The sequence below is a fragment of the Sarcophilus harrisii genome, chromosome 1 (assembly GCF_902635505.1).
Source record: "Sarcophilus harrisii chromosome 1, mSarHar1.11, whole genome shotgun sequence".
NCBI classification, from domain to species: domain Eukaryota; kingdom Metazoa; phylum Chordata; class Mammalia; order Dasyuromorphia; family Dasyuridae; genus Sarcophilus; species Sarcophilus harrisii.
Genome location: NC_045426.1, coordinates 363,821,270 through 363,837,367, shown reverse-complemented (window position 1 = coordinate 363,837,367; position 16,098 = coordinate 363,821,270). Strand labels below are relative to the sequence as shown.

The following is a 16,098-nucleotide window of genomic DNA, read 5'->3' as shown; positions in this document are numbered from 1 at the left end:
TCATTTACTTTCTCTGTGACCTTGACCACAATCCCTTGTAGTCATGTAGTTAATGCTTGTTGACCAATATTCATGTACTTTATTTTGTTTATACATCTGTATATATGCATTATGATTCAAGAGGCAAAAAGCCTGATTAATGTCTATAATTTGGAAGAAATTAACAAATTTATAAAAAAGCCTTCTGCTTTTAAGATAAATTAATAGGATCAAAGGTGATAGAAAATTGGAGGGAACTTTTGAGGTGATCTGCTCCAAACCCCTCATCCTATAGAGCAGTAATAAACTGAAGTAAAAATATTAAATTACTAGTAGTAGGTAGTAGGAATCAAGCTTAGAGGATTTGAATTCAGGTCCTTCCCAGGGCACTTTTACTAAAACCTTTACTTATTTTTAGAAATGAAAGAAAAGGTTATGCAGAAATGCAATACTCATTCAGCATAGCATGGTGGAAAGGACACTATGTTAGATGTCTGAAGACCTGAATTCTGTTTCCAGCTATCATCAAACAGCCATCTGTCCTTGACTCATTCATCTGTCCTTCTGGGTCTGTTGTACTCTCTGCGTAGTAAGATTATTGAATTGGGTGACTTTTAACCTTCCTTGAAGCCCCAGTATGTTATGACTGCTTTATGTAACTTATTTATTATATATTTTATATGATCTTGAACACTGAAAAAGTTTTCCTTTGAACTCTGATAATACTTGTTGAAAAGAAAGCTTTCTATGTTTCCCTGTAGCGTATACTTGAGAAACCAATAGAGAATCAGGCCTGCATTTTCCCCTGCATTTAGGGGATTATCATGCATTTAGTGGGCAACCTTGTTTCCATGCTGATATTTGGAAAGAATGATAGTTTTTAGCCCAAGCCCCACCAAGCCAAAAGGAGGAGTTTTCTTTTGTTTGTGGGTTTTTTCTCCTCCCCCCCCCCCCCTTGCCTGTCCACATACCTTTTTAATATGAAGCATTAAAAAAAGCATTTTATTATGGGAACAGTGTGTGGGCTAGCTTGGCTGGTGCTTATCTGTTATTTTAATGGGCCTTTGGTTTCTCTGAGAACACATCTTTCATCCTATTCCTCTTTTGCTAATATTTTCTCTTTATTCTCTTCCTTATTCACAGATACCACTTTTGAGATTTTTTTTTCTTTTCTTTTCTTAAACATGTAATTTTTTTACTCCATAGACTTTTTTGTTTTTAGCCCGTATAAATACTGAGAAACAGTTAGGAAAAAGGCTGTTTCTATTGTAATGAAATTTGTCTGATATGCATTTTCCAGGAGAATAGAGCTATAGGTATAATTAAGGTGCAACCATTTATTTATTTATTTATTTATTTTTTTAAATTTAATAGCCTTTTATTTACAGGATATATACATGGGTAACTTTACAGCATTAACAATTGCCAAACCTCTTGTTCCAATTTTTCACCTCTTACCCCCCCCACCCCCTCCCCTAAATGGCAGGATGACCAGTAGATGTTAAATATATTAAAATATAACTTAGATACACAATAAGTATACATGAAGGTGCAACCATTTAATAGTGGACAATAAAGACAAGTACAAACAATGTTTTGTGGAGATCAAAAAGATTGAGTTGTGATGTATGGGCCTCCAGAAAAAAAAATAAAAGTTTTGGCCTTTTAAAATTTTTATCTTTGAACTTCAGCATCATGTACACAAAAAACCTTAAGGTTTGCTGAAGGGGAGAGGAGGAGATAAGTAATATTTTTTCTGCTTTACTACAATGGAGAAAAAAATACTTTCAAAGCTGCTGCCAGAAGCCCTACTAATTCTTAAAACTTCCTGCCTCCAGTTTATATGTTTAAGTGTCTGTGTGAAAAGCCTTTAAATGGCAAGTCTTTAATAGCAGAGAATAGTGATGAGACCTTGAGGAGACCCCAAAGAGAATTATTTTGTGGGAAATTACTTCAGAAAATTGATTAAGCTTGGCTCAGGCATGGACTTGGCTATCCCACATGTCCCTGAGCAAAAGGGCCATCTGAGAACAGTGAGTTGAGTCAGACAAAGGCATAGGAAGGATGGGGCTGGGCAGCCTGCTGGGCTCAGTCCATATTTTTCTCCACTCATAAGATGCTTCATTGTTGTCCCCTGAATGACGCAGGAGAAGTGAAGTGACTGGCTTGAACTTCAGTAGAGGGACATCATGCTGGAGTAGGGGAGGGAGGCCAGGACTGATGGGGGCTGAGGAGAGGAGGAGAGAAAAGAGGTTGGGAGCAGAACTTAGTGGGGGGAATGGGACTGGCCAAGAAAGTACAGGAGCAGCTGACATAATGGAAATGACTGAATTAAAAATAAAGAGATCTAGGTTTGAATGAAAGATATATGAATGATATGACCCACTTTTCTTATCATTTCAATTCTCTGAACTCTTTTTTTAAAAAATGGGAATGAATGATTTGTTCAAAAGAAATAAATTTGTTAATCTTTTATTTTGGAGAGAGGTGGAGACCTTACCTATGCTTTTATTGGTCTAAGGATCTGCCAGTGGGGAAAACTCCCCCTAGACCTGGAGATCTGTACCTGCCCTACTATTTGTAGTCTTAGAGAGCTGCTTGGGGCATTGAGAGTCACACAACTGGTATGGGTCAGAGGAAGAGCTCAGAAGCAGGTTTTCTATCTGCTATGTTAGGCTGCCTCTTAGTTATCCTTAAAGTCAATTGTTATTACATTTTAAAGGTTACAAGCTATGGCTTCATCAAAGGTGTGGTAGAGTGAAAAGTGCAATCAGAGGATTTATATTATTTTTTACTACCTGGTGAAGCTGGGCAAATAGTTTTTGAAAATATTCTCTGGGTCTCAGTTTTCTTATTTGTTAAATGAGAAGGCTGGATGAGATTCTTATTACCTCCTCTGTTTTTGAGTCCTTCGATCCTGAATGTTGGAAGGAATATGTGTTTTGAAATGCAAAAGTAGGGAGGTCCCCTGTTTCTTTAGAGACCCTATCCAAAATGACTTATTTTCTTTTGTGCCTTCTTTCTTCTTTTTACTTGTTTTTCAGTCATGTCTAATTCTTTGTGACCCTATCTGAGATTTTCTTGACAGAGATATAAGAATGGTTTGCCATTTCTTCTTCATCTTATTTTACAGTTGAGGAAACTGAGGCAAACAGTTATGTGACTTGCCTAGGGTTACGCATCTAGTAAGTGTTTGAAGACACTTGGGTCTTTCTGACTCCAGGCCTAGTACTCTATCCCACTAAGTTAACCTACCTGGTCGCTTTCTCCTTGCTCCCTAGGAAAATCCAAATTTAGAGAGAATCTGGAGGACAGTTTAAGAATGATATTCTGCCTAGGCTTTTACATTTTATCTACTCTCAGTTTTCAAGTCTATTTATCACCTCAATCCTGAACTACTGGAATGATATGGAAACATACACAGATATACTGATAGGTTTTGCTGGTTAATGGAAACTATCAATATACAGAATTTAAGAGGGGAAACCCAGGTTTATTATTTGTTTTAGCATAGGCACAAAATTCTTAATTAACTGAGCAATGCATAGAAATTTCTTTAAGTGTATATAATTTTCAAGAGAAAAGAAAAACAAAAGATATAATTTTGAATTTATAGCTGCTAGAAAGAGAAAAGAATATATCACCACTAAAAGGAAAAAATAGAGACTTGCATTCCAAAAATAGTTGAGGAAGAAACATCACAATCAATCTAATTTATCAATAAGGACTAAGAAGAGGGAGTCTGGGAAGATTCTTTTACCTCTGTTCATCTCCTTAACTATATACAAATATTTGAGTCTTAGCTAACAGTATAATGTAAGGGACTCCTCAGCCAGTTGTGAGTCTTTCTTCATAATTAAATGGCTGAGCTGGATCATACCATTCCCTCTAATTTAAAAAAAAAAAAAAAAAAAAAAAAAAGACGATTTCCTCGTCTTTTTTCCATTCAATCTGTTTCTCAGGTCTTTACAGACCAGTTTTCCTAATGCACAGTTCTGGTCATATCACTGCATGCTGTAAAATTTTTCAGTAGTTCCTCATCGTCTACAGGCTAACGTCTGAATTCCTTGGCTTGGCATTCAAAGCAGGCCGTGATCGGATTCCAGGCTTCTTCTGGGTGCCATATTTCAGAAGGGACTTGGATAAACTGAAACTTATCCAGAGAAGGGTGACTGGAATGGTGAGAATATACAAAACCATTCCATATAAGGATCAGTTGAATGATCAGAAATATTTAATCTGGATAAGCCTTGAGGAGATATGGTAATGTCTTTAAATATTTGTCATGTGGAAGAGAGAAATTAGACTTTCTCTACTTGGATCTGAAGGGCAACTAAAGTTCCTAACAATAGTAACTGCCAAGAAATGACGATGGGCTGCCCTAGAGGGGGAAAGTAATGAGTTTTTCTATCATTGAGGTAGTAGATAGAATTCATGCCTCCAAGTAAAAGTTGAATTATATTACATCTGAAGTTGTTTCTGGCTCTGAGATTCTGTCTTTTTCAATCTTACTGTTTAGTATTTTCTCAATTTTTTCCAGCTTAAAAATGTATTTATTTATTTTTGTATTGTTTTTCAATACTTTTCCCTATGCTGCAGCCAAATTGAATTACTTGGAATACCTTTTAAGGAAACTCTTTCTCATCTCTGCTTACTGACATTCCCAAGGCCTGTTAGGGAGCTTGCAATCTAATTTGAAAGTTAAGGATTCCATTTGTAAAACAGCCAGAAAATGGTCTTTTTCCACTCTAACAGCCTAGATTGGTAGCTAGGGGCACAGTGGGACTAGAGTCAGATCAGGAAGACCCAAATTCAAATCCAGTCAGACTTTTACTTGGCTGTGTGATCCTGGGCAAATCATTTATCCTCTGCCTGCCTCAGTTTCCTCCACTGTTAAATTAGAATCATAATATCACCTACCTAACCAAGGTTATGGTGAGGATCAAAGGAATAGTATTTGTGGCCAGCTCCATCACTTCTTCCCTGGTAACAGGGAGGGGCTCAGTACTAGCTAGTTCTTGCTCCGGAAAACCTCAGGCAGTCTCAGGTGCAATCAAGGCTGTTCCCATTGCAGATAATCCTTAAGAAATGAGGAAGATTTCTGAAACATCCCCACGTTGGGAGATTTGGACGGCATCTGTTAAAACAGAGCCAGTATTTGGGAGGTAATGTTCTAGGGGGAGAGCAGATAAATTATTCAGCACCTCCGGAGGGGAAGCCGGGCAAGACACAGGGTACAAAGGCTGTTCCATTAGGCTAGAAGTCTGATATAATCACCAAACTCCATTTCTCCCCAGGAGGACCTGGCAGTGTCCTTTTTGAGCTGGGAACAATCCAAATGCAGATTAGTGTAGTTACTGCAGTAAGAGAAAGAATGGAAATAATGTGATTCTCCCTTTAAAAAAAAAAAATGCTGAGGCTTTTGAGTCCCTCCCCCAACCCTGCAGTGCCTGTAGTTTGTTTGAGAAGATGATGGGAGTTCCCTTCAGTTCACCAGAATACTGCTTGCCAGGTAAACCCCATCTGGAAAATTGGCTTGTGTTCATCCAACCTGGTTCTGGGAAGACTGAGGAAAAAGAGGGAGTGACTTGTCTGGGATTTACAGGGATAACAGCTGGGAAGGAGTCCTGGCTGGCAGACCCCAGACCCTATTGATCTCCCCCTTCCCCACCAGGGCGGGGTTTGGGGTCTGGGGTCTGGGGCAGAGAGAACACAAACCTGTTTTGGTTTGTGTTCCATTTCTGCAGCTTAGGGTAGTAGCTGTATTCCCCAGATATAGTTGTAGCTTGACACCCCTACCTTCTGGTCCTTATCAATGAATCATTCATTCTCGCTTCCCAAGCCTGAATGAGCCTCCATTGACAAGGCCCTAGGATGGCAAATTTGGAAGCTCTTTCCCTCCCACCTTTTTTTTTCTCTTGCATTAAAATAGCACTTTTCATGGTGTCTAGGTACATCAGCCATTGATGGGTGTGATATAAATACTTAGATGTGTGGAGAAGGCTTTCTCTGAGTATATCCTATTTCTTTTTTCTTGCACATCCAGATTTTTGACTCATCTGACTTTTCTTACTACTACTGAGTGCCTACTCTCTCTCTCTCTCTCTCTCTGTCACTGTGTCTCTCTGTCTCTCTCTTGCATCAGAATTGGATCAAATAAGAAATAATATACATACTCAATAAGGGCATAGAAATATATCTTATCCTAAAGGAAAATAGGAAGGAAATGGGATATGGGAAGAGGGGAGGATGATAAAAGAGAGGGCATATTGGGGGAGGGAGTAGTCAGTAATAAAACACTTTTGAGGAGGGATAGAATGAAAGGAGAGAAAGAATACAGAGAGGAGGAAATATAATTATCAATAATGAAAAAAAAAATTGAAGCAAATTTGTCTAATAATGCCTCATTTCTCAAACAGGGGGAACTGAGTCAAATTTATAAAAAATAAGAATCATGCCCCAATTGATAAATGATCAAAAGATACAATCTGTGCCCAAAGAGCTGTAAATTCATGCACATCCTTTGACTTAATAACATCCCTACTAGGCATGAATAGCAATAATGATTTTGGAGGAAAAAACAAAAACTAAAAAAAAGGAAAATGACTTATATGTATAAAAATATAGCAGCTCACTTCTCAGGACAAAAAAAAATTGGAAATTGAGGAGATGCCCATCATTTGGGGAATGGCTCAATAAACTGATGTATGTGCTTATGATGGAATATTATTGTTCTCTGGGATTGATGAGCAGAATGCTCTCTAGGGAAAAAAAAAACACTTGGAATGTCTTCCATGAACAAAGTGAAATTTACTGTATACAAAGTAATAGCAATAGCTGGGATCACCAGCTGTAAATGATTGTGCTATTTTCACTAGTACAATCATCCACAACTACTCTGAAGGATTTATGATGAAAAATCCCATCCATATCTAGAGAAAGAACTGATTGTGTCTGAATACAGACTGAAGCATTCTTTCTTTCTTTCTTCTCCCTCCCTCCCCAATTTAATTATTCCTGAGGGTTTTAATTTTCATTAGGGTGGGAGATCTATGTTTTCTTTCACAATTTGACTTTTATGGAAATCTTTTGCATAATTTCACATTTGGTTTCTTAATTGTGGGTGAGGATAAAGGAGAGAACCTAGAATTCAAAAATCTTAAAAACAAATGTTAAGAAAATGTAATGGGGAGAAGGGGTAGATATCAAATAAATAAATAAGAAGAAAAATAAATAAAACTCACCTCTCTTCCAAATTTAGTTATTTTGGTCAAGAGCCAACATCCTGTCAGGCACCCAGTTTAGCAACCTCAATATTATTTTCAGCTCCTCATCCTAATTTGCTCCACATATCCTGTTCTTTGACAAATCTTGTCATTTCTCCTCTACAATATTTCTTACTCCTTTTCTCTACTTAAACAGTCACCACCCTAGTTCAGGACCTTATCACCTCTCTTCTGGACTATAATAATAGCCCCTTTTCTGGCTCTCCACTCAGCTGTCAAAATGTTTTTCCTAAAATAAAGTTCTGATCATGTCATTTCCCATTTGACAAATTCCATTGGCTTTTTATTAACTTTGGTATCAAATGTTATTTTATCTTTAGTTTATCCTTTTTTAATTTTTATTTTAGTGTACATTTCATGACATATGTATATAAATGATAACACGTATATGATCATCATCAGTATACATAGCTATGTATATAATTTATTAAATGAATAAATATATATGGGCAGTTAGGTGATAGAGTGGATAGAGTGGTGGGCCTGGGGTCAGGAAGACTCATCTTGAATTCAGATCACTCCAGACACTAACTAGCTATGTGACTCTGGGCAAGTCACTTAACCCTTTTTGCTTCAGTTTTCTCATCTATAAAATGAACTGGAGAAGGAAATGGCAAACCATTCCAGTATCTTTGCCAAGAAAACCCCAAATGGGGTCACAAAGAATCAGACACAACTGAAAATAGTGAACAACAACTTCTTTCTCTGCAATGCATTTTATTTGAGTGAAGTTCTTCTCCTCTTCAGTAATGTCTTTCCAAAGTCTTTGGGAGTGCTTTGGATCAATCACTGAATCACTGAGAAGAACAAAGCCTTTCATAATTGATCATCGCATGTTCTCGCTGTTGTATATGATATATTCCTGCTTCTGCTTGTTTCACTCCTGTTTCTGCTGTTCACTATCAGTTCATGTAAATCTTTTTAGGCCTTTCTAAAATCAGCTTGTTCATCATTTTTATAGAACAATAATATTCCATTATTTTTATATAGTACTTGTTTAGCCATTCCTCTATTAATGGGCATCTACTCATTTTCAATTCTTTGATACGACAAAAAGTGCTGCTACAAACATTTTTGCACATGTGGATCCTTTCCCCTCCTTTATGATTTCCTTGGGATGCATACCCAGTAATGGCACTGCTGGGTCAAAGGGTATGTATACTTTGGTATCCCTTTGGGCATAGTTCCAAATTGCTCTTCAGAATGGTTGGATCATTTCACAACTCTATCAACAATACATTAGTGGTCCAATTTTCCCTCATCCCCTCCAGTATTTATCTTTATCTTTTTCTGTCATTTTAGTCAATCTGAGAGGTGTGAGGTGGTACCTCAGAGTTATTTTAATTTGCATTTCTCTAATCAATAGCGATTTAGAACATTTTTTCATACTATAGATGGCTTTAATTTTATCATCTGAAAATTGTCTGTTCATATCCCTTGACTATTTATCAATTGGAGAAGGACTTGTATTCTTATCATTTTAACCCAGTTCTTTTTTAAAAATATATTTTAGAAATGAGACCTTCATCAGAAACATTGGCTGTAAAGATTTTTTTCCCCAGCTTTATACTTAAAGTACAAATTCTGCTGAAGGTATAAATTGATATTAATCCCTAATAAATAAGATGCTAGGATGATTTCAGAGAGGCCTAGAGAGACTTACATGAATTGATGCTAAGTGAAATGAGCAGAACTAGAAGAACATTGTACATGGCAACAACAAGATTATATGATGATCAATTCTGATGGACATGGCTCTCATCAGCACTGAGAAGATTCAGGCCAATTCCAATGGTCTTATGATGAAGAAAGCCATCTGCATCCAGAAAGAGGACTGTGGGAACTGAGAGTGGATCACAACATAGTATTTTCACTTTTTTTTCTTGCTATTTGCTTGCATTTTGTTTTTTTTTTCTTTTTTTTCCTTTTTGATCTGATTTTTCTTGTGCAGCTTGATAGTTGTGGAATTATATATAGAAGAATTGCACATGTTTAGCATATATTGGGTCACTTGCTGTCTAGGGGAGGAGGTAAGAGGAAGGAAAAGAAAAAATTAGAAGGAAAAAATGCTCCAAATCATTATTAATCAGAGAAATGCAAATTAACACAACTCTGAGATACCACTACACACAGGTCAGTTTGGCTAAGATGACAGGAAAAGATAATGATAAATGTTGGAGGGGATGCGGGAACACTGGGACACTGATGCATTGTTGGTGGAATTGTGAACTAATCCAATCATTCTGGAGAGTAATTTGGAACTATGCTCAAAAAGTTATCAAACTGTGCATATCCTTTGATCCAGCAGTGTCCTACTGGGCTTATATCTGAAAGAAATATTAAAGAAGGGAAAGGGACTGGTATGTGCAAAAATGTTTGTGGCAGCCCTTTTTGTAGTGGCTAGAAATTGGAAATTGAGGGGATGCCCATCAATTAGAGAATGGTTAGGTAAATTGTGTTATATGAGTGTTATGGAATATTATTGTTCTATAAGAAATGACCAGCAGAGAGGTCTCTGAATACAGAGAGGCTTAGAGAGACTTACATGAACTGATTCTAAGTGAAATGAGCAGAATCAGAAGATCATTATACACTTCAGCAATAATACTGTATAAGGATCAATTCTGATGGACGTGGCCATCTTTAACAATGAGATGAACCAAATCAGTTCCAATTGATCTGTAATGAACAAAACCAGCTACACCCAGAGAAAGAACACTAGGAAATGAGTATGGACTACAACATAACATTTCTACTCTTTCTGTTATTGTTTGCTTGCATTTTTGTTTTTTTCTTCCCAGCTTATTTTTACCTTCTTTCTAAATGAGTCTTTTCTGTGCAACAAGATAACTGTATGTATGTATGTATACATACATACATATACATATATGTATGTATGTATACATATATTGTATTTAACATATACTTTAACATATTTAACATGTATGGGACTGCCTGCCATCTAGAGGAGAGGGTGGAGGGAAGGAAGGGAAAAGTTGGAACAGAAATTTTTTGCAAGAGTCAGTGTTGAAAAATTACCCATGCATATGTTTTGTATAGAAAAAGCTATAATTAAAAATAAAATTTTAAAAATAAGATGCTAACAAATAAGAATTAATAGCCCCTTTGCTTCTCAATTATTTGCATTTCCTATCTCAGGGTTTTGGGTTTTTTTTTTTTTTTTTTTTTTTTTTGACACTTTCTTGATTTCATCACTTTTGGGAATTCCCTGTGACTCCTTCTACCTCTGTTGCCATGAGCACTGAGAGTTTAAATGGTGTGGTATCAAAGTCAGAGCATATACCATGTATCTTCCCATTTCAAAGGTCAGTCCTGTGGCCATTATCTCATGGTTATAAAAGCCATTACAACTCAAAGGAATGAACTGGAATCTTTCCCTTCTCTTGCTTATCTCCCTAAACCAACACCCATCCATTGAACACTTTCTTTGAACTGACCTTATTCTTTCTTTATAGGTCTAAGAGAGACAAGGAACCTTCTAAGCCATATCAGCCAAACCCTTCATTTGATAGATGAGGAAACTCAATCTGGAAAAGTTAATTATTTTTATAGACCATAGACCTAGATCTGAAAGTTGGAAGCAACTTCTGAAGCCATAAGGAAATAAGAGGGGTGCTACAGATGTATATAATGTTGCATGTATAATGTTCAGATGAGATCACTATATTGTTCATTTTACTTAATTGTTTTACTTTATTACAAAAGATTTCTTGTGGAATTACATAATCTAGAATTATTTGTAATATAAACACAGAACATGTCAATCAACCTAAAACAGTGATCAGCTATGAGAATTGAACTCAGATGCTCTGATTTCAAAAACATTACTCTTTCCACTGTGAACCTCAGAAATAGTGAGAATTATGACTGGACCTTTTTGTCTTTCTTTGGTTTGGGATTGTGGCCAAAGATGGCCATAGATATATTGTCAGATACAACCAATGTGCTCACTGATTTTGCTGAAATTTTTTTGGGGGGAGGTCTTTTAAAAAAACTGTTGCAAAGGGGTGGTTTGCTGGATAAAGATGAGGGGAGGAAAAATATTTGTTAATTAATCTTATGCAAACATAGCAAGAAAACCAAGTTTTTTTTTTGTGTATTTTTTTTTTGCTTGTTTTGAAAGAAGATGCCAGATTTCATACTCAGATTTTTTGATGCCAAATTATCCTTATAGCATTTCCCCCACTATCTCACACTACTTTTCTGTTGTATCAGTACTGCTTTTGTGACTTTTTTATTATATCACAAGCAGGTTATTTCCAGTTGTCTTGATCTATATCTAGCCACTGGACCCAAGTGTCTCTGGTGACTTTGCACAGCCCTATCTCATTTCAGTACAATTCACTTGCATGCCATGGCTCTCACCTCCATGATGCCATGATTCTCTTCAAAAATAAAGGAAAAAACAATAAAACAATCATGTCACAGGTTTGAGAATAGGATTTGCTGTCTTAGCAATAGTAATAGAATTTCTGTGCTGGTTTAGAAATTGAATAATCTGTAAGCCTGCGGAAATAGCATTTTCTCTCTTAAGTGTCTACAATATATTTTGCAAAAATTCAGCATGAGTTTCCTTCTGGTCCATTAGTCTCATCTGTCTTGTTCGTAATTATAATGCTTTCTTCCCACCCCTCTTTTCCTCCTGCTTTCAGCAAAAAGACATTATCTTCTGTTTTTTACTTCAAAACTGCAGATATTACTTTGGAAAAATTATCTTCCCTCTCTCTAGACCTCAATTTTCTTATCTGTACAATGTGGGAATTGAACTAACTAGCTTTTGAGGTCTCTTCCAGCTCTAACATATTGTGATATTCATCAGTTTTACCATTGACAGCTCCCATATTTTGAAATTTCCCTTTTGAAACAACATTTCTACAGCCTTCCTCTTTGGTATCTCTGAAACACTGGAACTTCCTCTAAGAAAGACAGACAGAAGAATGAAAGGGTAATTGCTGTTAGTGAACTATTGAAAGGAGAGAGAAATAATCAAGTATTTTAATAACTGAACCAAAAATAGAACATTCTAAGTTCTTAGGAAAGAGGCCCAATTGCTCTACATAGAAGGCTGGAGCATCAGGATGCAGTGACCTCCCAGGACAGAAACACTTCAGAGAATAGGGATGACCTAAGAAGGCATCAAAAAGAATGTGTCTGAATTTAAGCCATCATAATCATCCAGTGGTTTTATTTTCAAGACCTGTGGTACCTCTGAGTGTAACACAACACATTTGACTTTCCAATGATGCAGAGTTCAGAACCTCTGACACATCAGTTCCCTTTCTATATTCTGCCGTGAGCTGTAGAACAACTAATAACATCAGCCCAGAGATTATCCCTTATTTCATCTTTCTGAGTTTGTTTTCTGCAGTTTTGGTTTTGTTAGTCTTAGCGCACCAATGTTGAGATAATCTAATTTAGTTCTCTTGTTATTGACATAAACCTGAAGGCATGAGCACCTTGGTACTTCAGAGTATATTTATTTCCCTATGTATTTGATGTATTTAGCAATTATTTACTGCACACCTAGTGTGGGTCTAGAACTGTATGAGGCCCTGGGGGTATGAGATAAGAAGGCATGACCTGTCCTGGCTATGAAGAGTCTTGAGATATCATTGAAGACGATAATTCATATTTATGGAGTGGTTTAGGATTTAGAGAGTGGCTTTTAAAGATGCACTTGGGAAGACAAGACACACACAGAGGAGCAATTAGTGCCATTCTGAGGCTGTGCGTGAGAATTCAAGATAAGAGCACATAGAATAAGTAAACACTTAGGAGAGCTCAAGATCTTCAGCAATCAGTCCTAGAAGGCTTCTCAGAGAAAGGGACACTTTAGCTGGACCTTTAAGAACACCAAAGAGTCCCATGGGCAGAGGAGGGAAAAAATGGCATTCCATGCATGGTATAGTGAATAGTTGGTGGTGTTCATGGCACCTCCCACTTCCTCTCATTTCTTTTCTTGGGCAATATTAACCTACTTGGAATCAGAAGATCTTGGCTTGGTCCCAGTTTTTTTAAATTATTATTATTTATTAAAGCTTTTTATTTACAAAATATATGCATGGGTAATTTTTCAACATTGACCCTTGCAAAACCTTGTGTTCCAATTTTCCCCTCCTTCCCCCACGCCCTCTCCTGGATGGCAGGTAGTCCAATACATGTTATATATGTTAAAGTATATGTTAAATCTAACATAGGTATACATACATACATACATACATATATATATATATATATATATATATACATACAATTATCTTACTGCATAAGAAAAATCAGATCAAGAAGGAAAAAAAAAAACTGAGAAAGAAGACAAAATGCAAGCAAACAACAACAAAAAGAGTGAGAATGCTATATTATGATCTACACTCAGTTCCCACAGTCCTCTCTTTGGGTGTAGATGGCTCTCTTCATCACAAGATCATTGGAACTGGTCTGAATCATCTCACTGTTGAAAAGAATCACGTCCATCAGAATTGATCCTCATATAGTCTGATATGTTCTAGTTCTGCTCATTTCACTCAGCATCAGTTCATGAAAGTCTCTCCAAGTCTCTCTAAAATAAGCCTCCTGATCATTTCTTACAGAACAATAATATTCCATAATATTCATATACCATAACTTATTCAGCCATTCTCCAACTGATGAGCATCACTCAGTTTCCAATTTCTTGCTCCCAGTTTTGACCCTTATTAGGTGAGTAACTATCTGCAAATCATACACACTCTACCAACCCTGAAATGTTACAAGAATGTATATGTACATACACATATATGTGTATGTATATATTTATACATATCCACACTTGCAACACATACACACTACTTACCCTGAAGTGTTGGTATTGGCCAACTAGAATTAATATTCTCCTAATGTCAACTCTTCAGATATTCATCAAATTCTCCACCAAATTAAAATCCATAGTTTTTTCAACTGACCCTCAGATAGCATGTTTCAAAGCCCTTCACTATTATGGTAGCTATATTCTGTATGTGTTGCAGTTTGTCCTTATTCATACTAAAATATGGTAGCTGTGGTGTCCTCATTTACTGTTGATGGAGCAATGAACTAGTCCAAGCTTTCTGGAAATCATTTTGGAACCTTGCCTAAAAAAACTATTAAACAATGTATATATATTCTCTGACCCAGTTACACTAGTACAATGTTTATACCTCACAGAGATAAAAGGAAGGGGAAAAGAACCCATGAGTGCAAAAATATTTATAGCACCTCTTTTTATGGTGGCAGGGAATTGGAAACTTCTGAAGGGATGTCCATCAATGGGGCATGGCTGATTATGATAGAATACTATTCTACTGCAAGAAATGATGAAGGGGATTGTTTCAGAAAAAACCTGGGAAGGCTTTTATGAACTGATACACAGTGGAAGAGAGATCAGAAGAACTATATAGAGTAACAGGAAAAAGTAGAGAGATAATCAACTTTGAAAGAGTAACTCCATGAACATAATCACCAACCACAGTTCCAGAGGACTCATAATGAAACATGCTGCCCACCTCCAGATAGGAGGGATGGCTTCAGTATGTAAATTGAAGCATATCTTTTCTTTCTTTTTCTGTTTTTGGATATGACTAATGCAGAAATTTGCTTTGTTTGACTATACACATTTGTAATGGGTTTTGTTTTTCTTACCTTTTTCAATGGTCAGGGAAAGAGAAGGGAAAGAATTTGGAATTGAAAATAGAATTAAATTTAGAAAAAAATTAAATCAAATTCAGGAACCGGAACTGAAGTATAATACTCTAGATGTGGTTTGACCAGGACAAACCATAAAACATATACAAGTGGCAAACCACAAAAACCCAAGTGTACAACAGATCCTTATCACCTTTTCTCGACACTAGATCTTCATTAAAGTTGTTTAAAATCACATTTGCACTTTTGATTGCCATGTCACACTGTTAATTCTTAATTTATTGACCAAGATACTTGGCCTTTCTGGGCTTTGATATCTTTATCTGTCAAATGGAGATGTCCCTTCCAGCTCTTTTTTTTTTTTTTTTTTAATTTTATTATCAGATTATCTTTTTTTGTTTTTTAAGAGTTTTCATTTTTATTATATTAGTTTGGACTACTGATGATCAATCAATATTTTTACAATTATATGTCTTTTTATTTTTTTATTTTTATTTTTTTATTATTACTTTTTATTTACAAGTTATATGCATGGGTAATTTTACAGCATTGACAATTGCCAAATCTTTTGTTCCAATTTTTCTCCTCCTTCCCCCATCACCTTCCCCTGATGGCAGGTTGACCAATACATGTTAAATATGTTAAAGTATAAATTAAATACAATATAAGTATACATGTCCTAACAGTTATTTTGCTTTACAAAAAGAATCAGACTTTGAAGTAGTGTACTATTAGCTTGTGAAGGAAATCAAAAATGCAGGTGGACAAAAATATAGGGATTGGGAATTCTATGTAATGGTTCATAGTCATTTCCCAGAGTACTGATTATCTTTTAGTATAACCTTTGGAAGAATTTGTGACCATTGAGTCTGACCTTATACAAATGAGAATCTCTGCTACGATACACACAACAAGTTGTCACCCAGGATCTGTTTGAAGCCCCTTCATAACCTAGCTCCCTCCTCCATTTCAGTCTTCTTATATCGCGTTCCCCTGCATGTACTCTTTGATCTAATGACACTGACTTCCTGGCTTCCAGCAAGATATGCCATCTCTCAAATCTGAGCATTTTCTCTGAGTGGAATGCTCTCCCTCCTCATCTGTGCTTCCTTTAAGTTCTACTAAAGTCCCATATACTACACAAAGCTTTTTCTAG

General features: G+C 36.3%; 1 protein-coding gene across 3 annotated transcripts in view; it reads left to right on the top strand.

Annotated features, from left to right (window-relative positions):
• CTIF (cap binding complex dependent translation initiation factor) overlaps positions 1-16,098 on the top strand; it is a 476,533-nt gene that overhangs the window by 60,775 nt on the left and 399,660 nt on the right. The window lies entirely within an intron of this gene.